Here is a 9,565-nt window from a genome sequence, read left to right as displayed (position 1 = left end):
AATGGTATAATGGTGATCACCCAAGTAGCTTCTGGTAGAATAGGAATTGAGGTTGGGTGAATAAAAACCATAGTTTATTTCCTCAGTCATCAGTCACCTAGTCACATATAACTGTACACTTGCTTTTATTGTAAAATTCTAAAGGCTCGATGGACACCTTATTGATTTTAGTAAAACTGACTATTTACCTGTCAATCGAACACTGACCACAAAATACTGTATTTCTTTATGCTATCACTTTGTTTTGGCAGCATGTAACAATTTTGTTAAAAGCCAGTCTCAAGTTGGAAGGCCTGCTCAAATGGCTGGCATGTTACTACTATAGTCACAGGGGATGCTTGGTGTTCACAGCTATTCAGGAAGGTATAGAGAGCCCTGGCCATAGATGTAGCTGATTTGTGCGGGGAAGAGGCAGCCCAGTTGCAGGCAGCCATCTCTCTTCCCCCCTCCCCACTCTTGGGTTCTGGGCTGAGGCCAGGGACTGTCCTGAGCTGATCGCAGGCTCCCATTGGCCGCTGTCTTTTGTGACGTCACGATCATGATGAGAATTGATGATCGGACACGCTGATTTCATTGTCTGAAGCGGCAGTGGAGACCCAGGAAAAATCTCGCTGAACCCGCCTGCCCCAGCAGTGGCCTGATCTGGGTTCCGCTGATCTCTTTCGTAACCGCACCGCACCCGAGGTAAGCACTCAACACTGAGTGGGTGTGAAAGGCGAAGGAGGGAGGGTAAGGCACCGGGATAACGCTTTTCCCAGTTTGGGGCGGGGTGAGGGGGGGTTCATAGGTTCCGTGGCCTAAACAGGCAGCCAACAAACTGGTGTGGGTCCTAGGGAGCCAAGTGCTTCTATCCTCCTAGCGAAGGCTGGCGGCTGAGTGAGGTTAGAAACGAGTTGCAGATAGAGATACAATGGGGATTGCCAGAGAGCGAAGAACCTTGCTCCGGGAGAGAGCGATGTTTGGGACGCCCTTCTGGCCGGGTAGTGGGAGGAAGTGGCGCCTCTTTCTCCGAAGAAAGGGGAGGATTGAATTCTACCACTTCTAGATTTCACTGGACAGTAGATTTCTCACAGCCTTACTCAAAGACACTGAGTGCTGCGCCTGCGCATTAGCACCTTGGTGGGGGCGGGGTGAGTCACAGTGAGGAGAATAGGCGTGGAGTTTGCACAGGCGCTGTTTCTGTTTCACTGGAGGAGGTGGGGCTGAGCCATTTCTGGGCTGAATTTGGAAAGTAGAGACCAGAGAAAATCCCAGGCCTTGTGACGTTTCAGGCACCAGTTGATGGGGAAGGATCTGCCATTTAGTTTATTCTGGCCTGCTGAGTATATCTAGCTTCAAAATGGCCCATATAAATTTGAGAGGACAAACTCTTAATTTCCAGATATTAGATGTTGAATAACGAAATAAACTCTAGAAGAACTTGTGGAATAGAAGTTTATCAGATAAGAAACTGTTTGGAAAAATAAACATTAATTATTCAAATGAATCTAACTTTTAATCTAAGGAGCTCTGATTTGGGGTGACAATGATTTTGAACCTTAAATTCTTTGGAAAGACAGAATGAAGTTCATTGTGGAGGCTCAGAGTAAGAAATTTTTCTTTTTTGTCTTTTTTTTCTTCTTGGAACAATCTGTTAGAAATCTTTAATCTTTATATCAAGTTTGGTGCTAAGTCCATCTTCTTCCTCTGTGTCTCTGCTAGAATCACTGAAGTCAAATATTATCTTGAGAGACCCTTTCCTGCACCCCTTCATTGGGAAGGCAGTTATGTTACTTATATTAAGGATTTTATTACTCAGCAGTTTTGGGGAACAATGAAGAACAACCTGCCTATTCTTGATAAATAGCTTGTACAGTATTGTTATTAATTGCCCTCCACAGTCTGATCATAGACTCCTGACAATTTTACAGAGGAATCTGAATTTTTCTCTACTTCTCATAGTTAACAGATTGGCAAGTACTGGTAAATTTTCCCTTGAAAGCCTTCTCACACCATTTCTCCTTTACAATCTAAACTCTCTTCACCACCCATCTAGTCATTGTAGGAGCTTCCTAGGCAGTCTTCACCTGTGCCCCAAATCCTTAATGGTTTGTGAATACTACTTTCAACAAATCACTTTCTTTCACCAACATATTCGTGGCCCTTTATTTTCTATTGTTTCAAGCCTAATTCCACCTGACTTTCACAGAACTCCATAATCTGGCCTCATTGTGATGCAGGAGCCTTATTTTCCTTTATTCTTCAGTGCACAACTCTCTTTAATGTTCAATTAGAGAGAACAATCTACCTCTGTAACTTTGCGCCTTACACAACTACTATTCACTTCACCTAGGATGACCCCTCTTCTACATAATTCACGTCTTATCCACTTTGGAAACTCAACTCAAGTTACACCCCTCTATAAGTGCCTTCCAAGTTAATATAACCCAAACATTCCTGGCCTCACTTTTCCTAGAATTCCCACATCAATTCTTGTATTTGTCACTTGCTTGTAGGCTGCTTTGTATTGCCTTCTTAGTTGTTTTTGTTGTTGTTGTTGTTGTTGGTGGTGGTGGTGGTGGTGGTGTGTGTGTGTGTGTTAGACTGGAATCCTCAATTAGATTTTAAACACTCCCTTAAGGGTTGGGACTGTGCCATCTATTTCTTTTTCTGCCCATAGTACCTAACTGAATACTCAAAATAGCTGTAGCAATATATGTTCTTTTTTTTCCCCTAGAAAACAATTTCCTGGGAAATGAAGCAGTATTTTTATAGAGAGAACTGTATACATGTGAAAGCTTATTCATCGTTGTTCAGGCAAGAGACCCTGCAATGACTAAATAAACCTGAATGTAAGTCAGAGGAAAGGAATTACATAGATCTCTATTTGCTGGGTGGCCTTCAAATAAATTATGTCCTCATAAACAAGATCAAGGGAGGGAACACCATGCCAGAAGGGGTTCTGTCTCTAATTTTCTCAGTTTGAAAAACACTAAAGATGTATTTCATTGTTCTGTACCTCTCTTTGATGACATTGTGTCAAGTATCTTTAAAAATATACAAATTACTCACTTTTTTAAAATTACATTTTATCTAGAGTTGCTATCTTATATTGCCTATTCCTTATAGTGTTCATGTGTACATCTCTTGAATCAGAAATGACCATTGTGATGGTTGTTATAATTGCTATTACATGTTGGTTGTCACTTTGCTATCCTTTAGGCTTCAAATTGCATTGTTCTGCAGAGCTCAAGTTTTACTTGAATGACAGTGTGATCATGGTTTAATACAGAAGTTTTTCACATATTTCACTTTGGCTACTGCCTCACTTTGAGGTAGCATCCCAATATTACATAAAGGTTTTTGCGTTAGAAATGTGGATTAAAAGCAGTCCAGAAGGGTGTTGTAACCTGTAAATTAGAACATTATGATTGCAGATTATTGTAAGGGACCTATGAACGTTATTTATTAGAAGGGAAAATCCTTTGACCTTTTCTCTGATTACCTACATTATATGAATCTCCTCAAAGCTGTTTTAGCTTATAGCCAGCTTTCATACTAATTGAGACTTTCCTAGACATTTACATATAGACCAATAGAGAAGACTGATCAAACTTAAGTGACTCTGGATAGAATGTGGTGCTTAGAGATATGCTGTTAAGTTTAGAGAGCCCAAAATAAAATGTGAAAAAAAAATGAGTGTGACATGTGTTTTTTAAGGTTGATTTTACAATTTCTGTCTGGGAGGATGGCATTGGGTTTTCTCATTTAAGTTGCAGAGCTTGAGTTGGAAGAGATTTTGTAATGATAAGCCAATCCCTTTATTTTACAAGTAAAGAATCTGAAGCCCAAAGAAGTGAGGTACTTTACCTGCATTAATAAACAGTAATAGTTATTAAGCACTTAGTGCCAGGTGTTGCGCTAAAAACTTTATATATCTTATTACATTTAAACATAATGAGTGTATAGTTTTATTTCCCATTTACAAATGAGAAAACATATTTCAAAGCAGTTGATTTTCCTGGGACCACACAGCTACTATATGTCACCGTCAAGACCCAATAGCGGGTTTGACTTGTAATCACCAAGCTGTGCTTGACCAAGGTCATATGATGAACTTTTGGCTGAGATTTCGCTATCATCTAAATCTCTGAAGTCTGAGACGTGTATTTGTGTGTGTGTGTGTGTGTGTGTGTGTGTGTGCCTGCGTATGCTCCATTAATACCACATCACTTCTACAAAGTCAGAGGTTCGTAAGATTGCCCAAATAAATGGTGTATACTTAGATTTGTTTTAAGTATTTTATTAAAACACACTCTCTCAGTCTTGTTTCAAAAAATATGGCATGAAACTTTCCATAAAATACATTTTTAAAACATTTATTTTTTTCTGCTTTTAAAATTTAAAATTGAATTATTCTTCCAGGGGGAATTATATTTTTATAGTGTAATCTTAAACAGAATAAACAAAATTTGAATTGTTGATTTTTATTTTATTGTGGAGTCAGTGAGCTAAAACTGAAATTGGTGGTTTCTTAATATACTTGCATTGAGTACATTATATCTAAGTACACTAGATTGGAAGCAAATATTGATAATTTTTGAGATTTTTTATGCATAAGAAGTGAGCTCAAAACACTAGTATATTCAGAAGCTATCCCTGATATCCTAATACCTTTCCAGTCTGCATAAAATTTTAAGGAAATAAGTTGAAACCTGTCTATGCAAATGGGGTCATTCTTGGCTCACTAGTAGCAAAATTGACTGGATTAAACCAGAGATCTAGTTATAAAGCAACTGAATACATGAAATTATACTGTCAGTCAATTAAATGCTGCACATTACCTCTTCCACCTGAAGAAATCTAGAACAGCATCTGTCTAAACTTTCTGGTCTCCTGTTGTTTCACAACTAGACATATGTCCATTTGGGTTGATCCTTAGAATCTTTAAGCCTATTATTTGTCAAAGTGGCAAAAATTTAGCAAACCATCTCCTTAAACTCTTTTCCCTTGGAGTTAGGGACAATTTCTTTCAAGGTTCTGAAAACAGTCATGCAAACGTGTGGCTTACATGCTCCCACTAAGCACTTTTGTTATTAGACAACTATTAGTTCATGGTGCTCATGCAAGCTCATATAACTACTAAGTGGCAAAGCCAGAATTTGTGGGCAGATGTTATTCTAGACACTGCATGCTCAACTGTTCAGCTGTTAGGCTATAGGTTAAGGAGCTAGAGTGAGACCTATTTTCACTGTTTCTTCAAAAAATTTATACATATATATACACACATATACACATAAATTTATATATATACATGTATATATGTGTGTATGTATATATATACATATATATATAAATTTATGTGTATATATATATACATGTATACATGTATATATATGTGTGTATGTATGTAACACATGTATATTTTCCACCTAATTTCTTTTCTCCTTCTGAGCCTCTAATAGCTGTAATATTTTCCTGTATTTTTCCTCAGTAGAGATGACATTTTTTAAATAAATAAAGGCTGAAATTTAGGGGAAAGGGCTCATTGTGTTAACCTCCAATGGCTTCACTGGCAAAAGGCATGTAGACTCATATTCTTTCTTACTGTCAAACCAACCAATGTTGAAAGCACTTCATGAGTGGATTTTATTAAAAAGTAGATTATACTATTATATAACTTTTCTAATACATCAATTTATTAATTCAATAGTTTCTTATTTGTTTAACTTAATCTACCTATTGTATGTTTTATGGATGGAATAGCTGTGCCATGTAAGAAAGTAATTATCTGAGACACATTTTCAAATAGCTTTGCCCTTTCATAGACTGAAAATGTGTTGTGTTGAAATCTCCTTGTATTAATCTGTTTCCACGCAGCTATAAATAACTTCTCAAGACTGGACAATTTATAAAGAAAATATATTTAATAATTGACTCACAGTTTTGCATGGCTGGGGAGGCCTCAGGAAATTTACAATCATGGTGGAAGTAGAAAGAAATGGAAGGCACGTCTTACATGGCAGCAGGAGAGAGAAAGAGCTAGGTGGGAACTGCCAAACACTTTTACACCACCTCACTCATGATCACGAGAACAACATGGGGGAAACCATTCCCATGATCCAGTCATCTTCCACCAGGCTACTCCCTCGAAATGTGGGGATTACACTTCCAGATGAGACTTGGGTGGGAACACAGAGCCAAACCGTATCACCACTCAACAAAGCAACAGTTGGAAGAGATCCAAGCATTGTAAAATGTGGAAGAAGAAATATATTCTGTATTAGTGGGAAGTATTGCATTAGGTATTAGAATGTTCAGCCTTGACTCCTCCTTATTATTCTAAGACAAAAGTATAACCACATGGATTTATTTTTGAGTATATATGTTAGTTATTAAATTAATGAGTCAGACATTTTATGTCAAACCTATAGACTCACTAATAAATGTTTAAAAGATGTTGAAAGTCAGTTTGAGATTATTTTTCTTCTCCCAACTAGTAATACTGGATGTAGAGAAAAACTTTTTGAATTCAGCATTGTTTGTAATATGGAGCCTCAGATAGGGATTGGTGAATCCCTCCCTTGCTTTTCAAAGTGTGTTCCATAGAGTGGCAACGTGGACATCACCTGGGAGATTCTTAGAAACTACAAAATCTCCGACCCCATGCTAGATATATTGAATCAGAATCCATATTTTAATAAGACACCCACCTACTAATATGTATATTGATGTCTGAGAAGCACTGAAATAAAGTGATATCTGACTTCCTGTACAGCAGAGACCTTTAAGTAGCTGGTGGTCATAGAAACAAAAACCTGAATTTTCTTTTGTCTGTTTTTACATTTGTAAAGGAATATGCAATCTAAGCATGCTCCATTATATATTATATGATTAATATAGATCAGCTTTGTTCCATTCTGAAGTATACATTGTATCATTAAGAGAAAAAAAGTATACCAATGTAATTGGTAAAATTGATAAGCCTCTGAGTATATCCACTTACATTGGTGATAGCAGTGGCTTTACCATCGAAATGATATTTATCCTAATTACTTGACTTTTCAATAGAGTGTTACAGAGGAATATAGTTGCATTGGGTTCACTGTCACCAACATTCTCAAAAGGAATGATATGTTGACTCTTCGCTGCCATAACATGTCACCACAAAATTATTGCCATAGAACAACTCGAATTTATTATCTTACAGTTCCGGAAGGCACAAATCTGAATGGGTCTCACTGGGTTAAAATAAATGTGTCAGCAGCACTTTCCTTTTTGGCAGCTCTAGGGAAGGTTCTGCTTCCTTGACTTTTCCAACTTTTAAAGGCTACCCAAAAAACAAAAGCAAAATTTTTTCTACGCTAACAAAATCTATCTTTGGGTCTCCGTTTGAGATATTCTGCCTTAAGTATGTTTTGCTTTTGTTTTATTTTTTTTCATTTGAAGCATAAAGAAGGAGTTTTACCTGCGGCCATCAGATTTGGGGTCACACTCTATGAGCTTCCAAGTCATTATGCAGTTTCTTTCTTTAATTTTTTTTTTTTTTTTGCCAAGAAGTCTTGAACATTATTACATTATGAATGTTCTTACTCTTTAAAGTATTTGTGGGAATAACCCTTCTTTATTTGATTGACAAAAAGATACATATTTATACTGTATAACATGATGACTGGATATATATAGTACATTGTAGAATAGCTAAATCAAGCTAATAACATATCTGTTATCTCACATACTTATTTTGTGGTGAAAACATATAAATCCACTCTCTTAGCAATTTTCAAGTTTGCAATACATTGTTATTAGCTGTAGTCAACATATTGTACAATAGACCTCTTGAACTTATTCTTCTTGTCTAACTAAAATTTTATATATCTTGATCAATATCTACCCAACCCCCCACCGTTCCCCAGCCTTGGTAACTACCATTCTACTCTCTGCTTCTATAAGTTTGACCTTTTCTTAGATTCCACATATGTGAGATCATACAGTATCTTTCTGTGCCTGGCTTATTTCACTTAACATAAAGTGTTCGAGGTTCACCCATGTAGTTGCGAATGACAAGATTATTTTTTCTTTGTTAACGCTGAATAGTATTCCATTTTGTATATATGCCACATTTTCTTTATCCATTCATCTGTTGATAGACACTTAGGTTGACGCCATACCTTGGCTACTGTGAATGATACTTCAGTAAGAGAACATGGGAATGCAGATATATCTTTCACTTACTGATTTCATTTCCTTTGGCTATATATTGAGAAGTGGGATTGCTGGATCATATATGGTGGGTAGGTGGTTCTATTTTTAATTTTTTTGAGGAACCTCTATACTGTTTACCATAGTGACCGTACCAATTTACATCCCCATGAAATGTGTACAAGAGTTTCCTTTTCTCAGTGGGGAAAATTTATGCTTCCACATTTTCATTATTTAAATAGACATGTGTTTGTATGTTGTTTCTACACTATATATGTGTGTGTTTATATAATGTTACCTACTTACCACTTGATGGTGTACTTTGAGGGATCTCCCTCTAACATTTTATGAGCAGGATGTGTGCTTAAACCTTTTTTCCTCTAAATATGTGCAGGTTGATGTAAAATCAGGAATGGGAGTTATAAGATAATAGACAGTCAATCTCTTTACATACTTCCCCCATTAGTAAATTAAAATACAACCTACATTTGAAGGTATTATCAAGACTGTGATTTGCAAGATTGTAAAATGTTAGCAGTCAATGATTGTGGCAGTGCAAACACTCTCTAGTGAAAGGTAGAAGTGGTTTACTTGCACATTTTTTTAGGGCTAGAAATGAACAAAGAAACACAATTTAGTGAAACAAAATTTACTCAACAAATATGTATGAATCAAGGTACTACTTAGCTCATTAGAAGACTCTGGTCTCCTCTCACTGGTCATTAGTGCTATATATCACTGTCATATGTTCTGTATAGACGGATGCATGTGGGATTGCATAAAAACAGAGCTAAAGGTAATCAGTCATTCAGTTGAGTCCCTGTTTACTTTTTTGTCATTCAGCTGTTTATCCATTTGAAATTGACCTTTTTACTTATTTTAGTATTTAATTTTTTTTTTATTTTTAACTTTTATGGGTACATAGTAAGTGTATACATTTATGGGGTACATGAGATATTTTGATACAAGCATACAGTGCATAATAATCACATCATGGAAAATGGGATTATCCATTCCCTCAAGCGTTTACCCTTTGTGTTACAAACAATTCAGTTATACTCTTTTAATTATTTTAAAATATATAATTAAATTATTTTGACTGTAGTCACCCTGTTGTGCTATCAAATACTAGGCATTTATTCTTTCTAAATACCTGAGGATATGATTAGTTATTTATAGTTTAAGTTGTTTATGATTTGAACACATTAAAATGTGAATTAAGCAAGTTTCATTAAAAGCTAATATATTTTTAATGGCCAAGCACAGTGGCTCACATCTGTAATCTCAGCACTTTGCAAGGCCGAGGCGGGTGGATCACGAGGTCAGAGGTTCAAGACCAGCCTGGCCAAGATGCTGAAACCCCGTCTCTACTAAAAATACAAAA

General features: G+C 36.5%; 1 protein-coding gene across 1 annotated transcript in view; it reads left to right on the top strand.

Annotated features, from left to right (window-relative positions):
* Positions 1-539: 539 nt before the first annotated feature.
* Positions 540-9,565, top strand: part of LOC108298642 (highly divergent homeobox) — a gene marked incomplete at its 3' end in the record, with an annotated part of 57,811 nt that continues 48,785 nt past the window's right edge. Inside the window, exon 1 of the mRNA XM_017521269.2 lies at positions 540-684. The remainder of the gene's footprint in view (positions 685-9,565) is intronic.

The sequence above is a fragment of the Cebus imitator genome, unplaced genomic scaffold, assembly GCF_001604975.1.
Source record: "Cebus imitator isolate Cc_AM_T3 unplaced genomic scaffold, Cebus_imitator-1.0 Scaffold1027, whole genome shotgun sequence".
NCBI classification, from domain to species: Eukaryota; Metazoa; Chordata; class Mammalia; order Primates; family Cebidae; genus Cebus; species Cebus imitator.
This window is presented reverse-complemented; position numbering and strand designations above follow the sequence as displayed.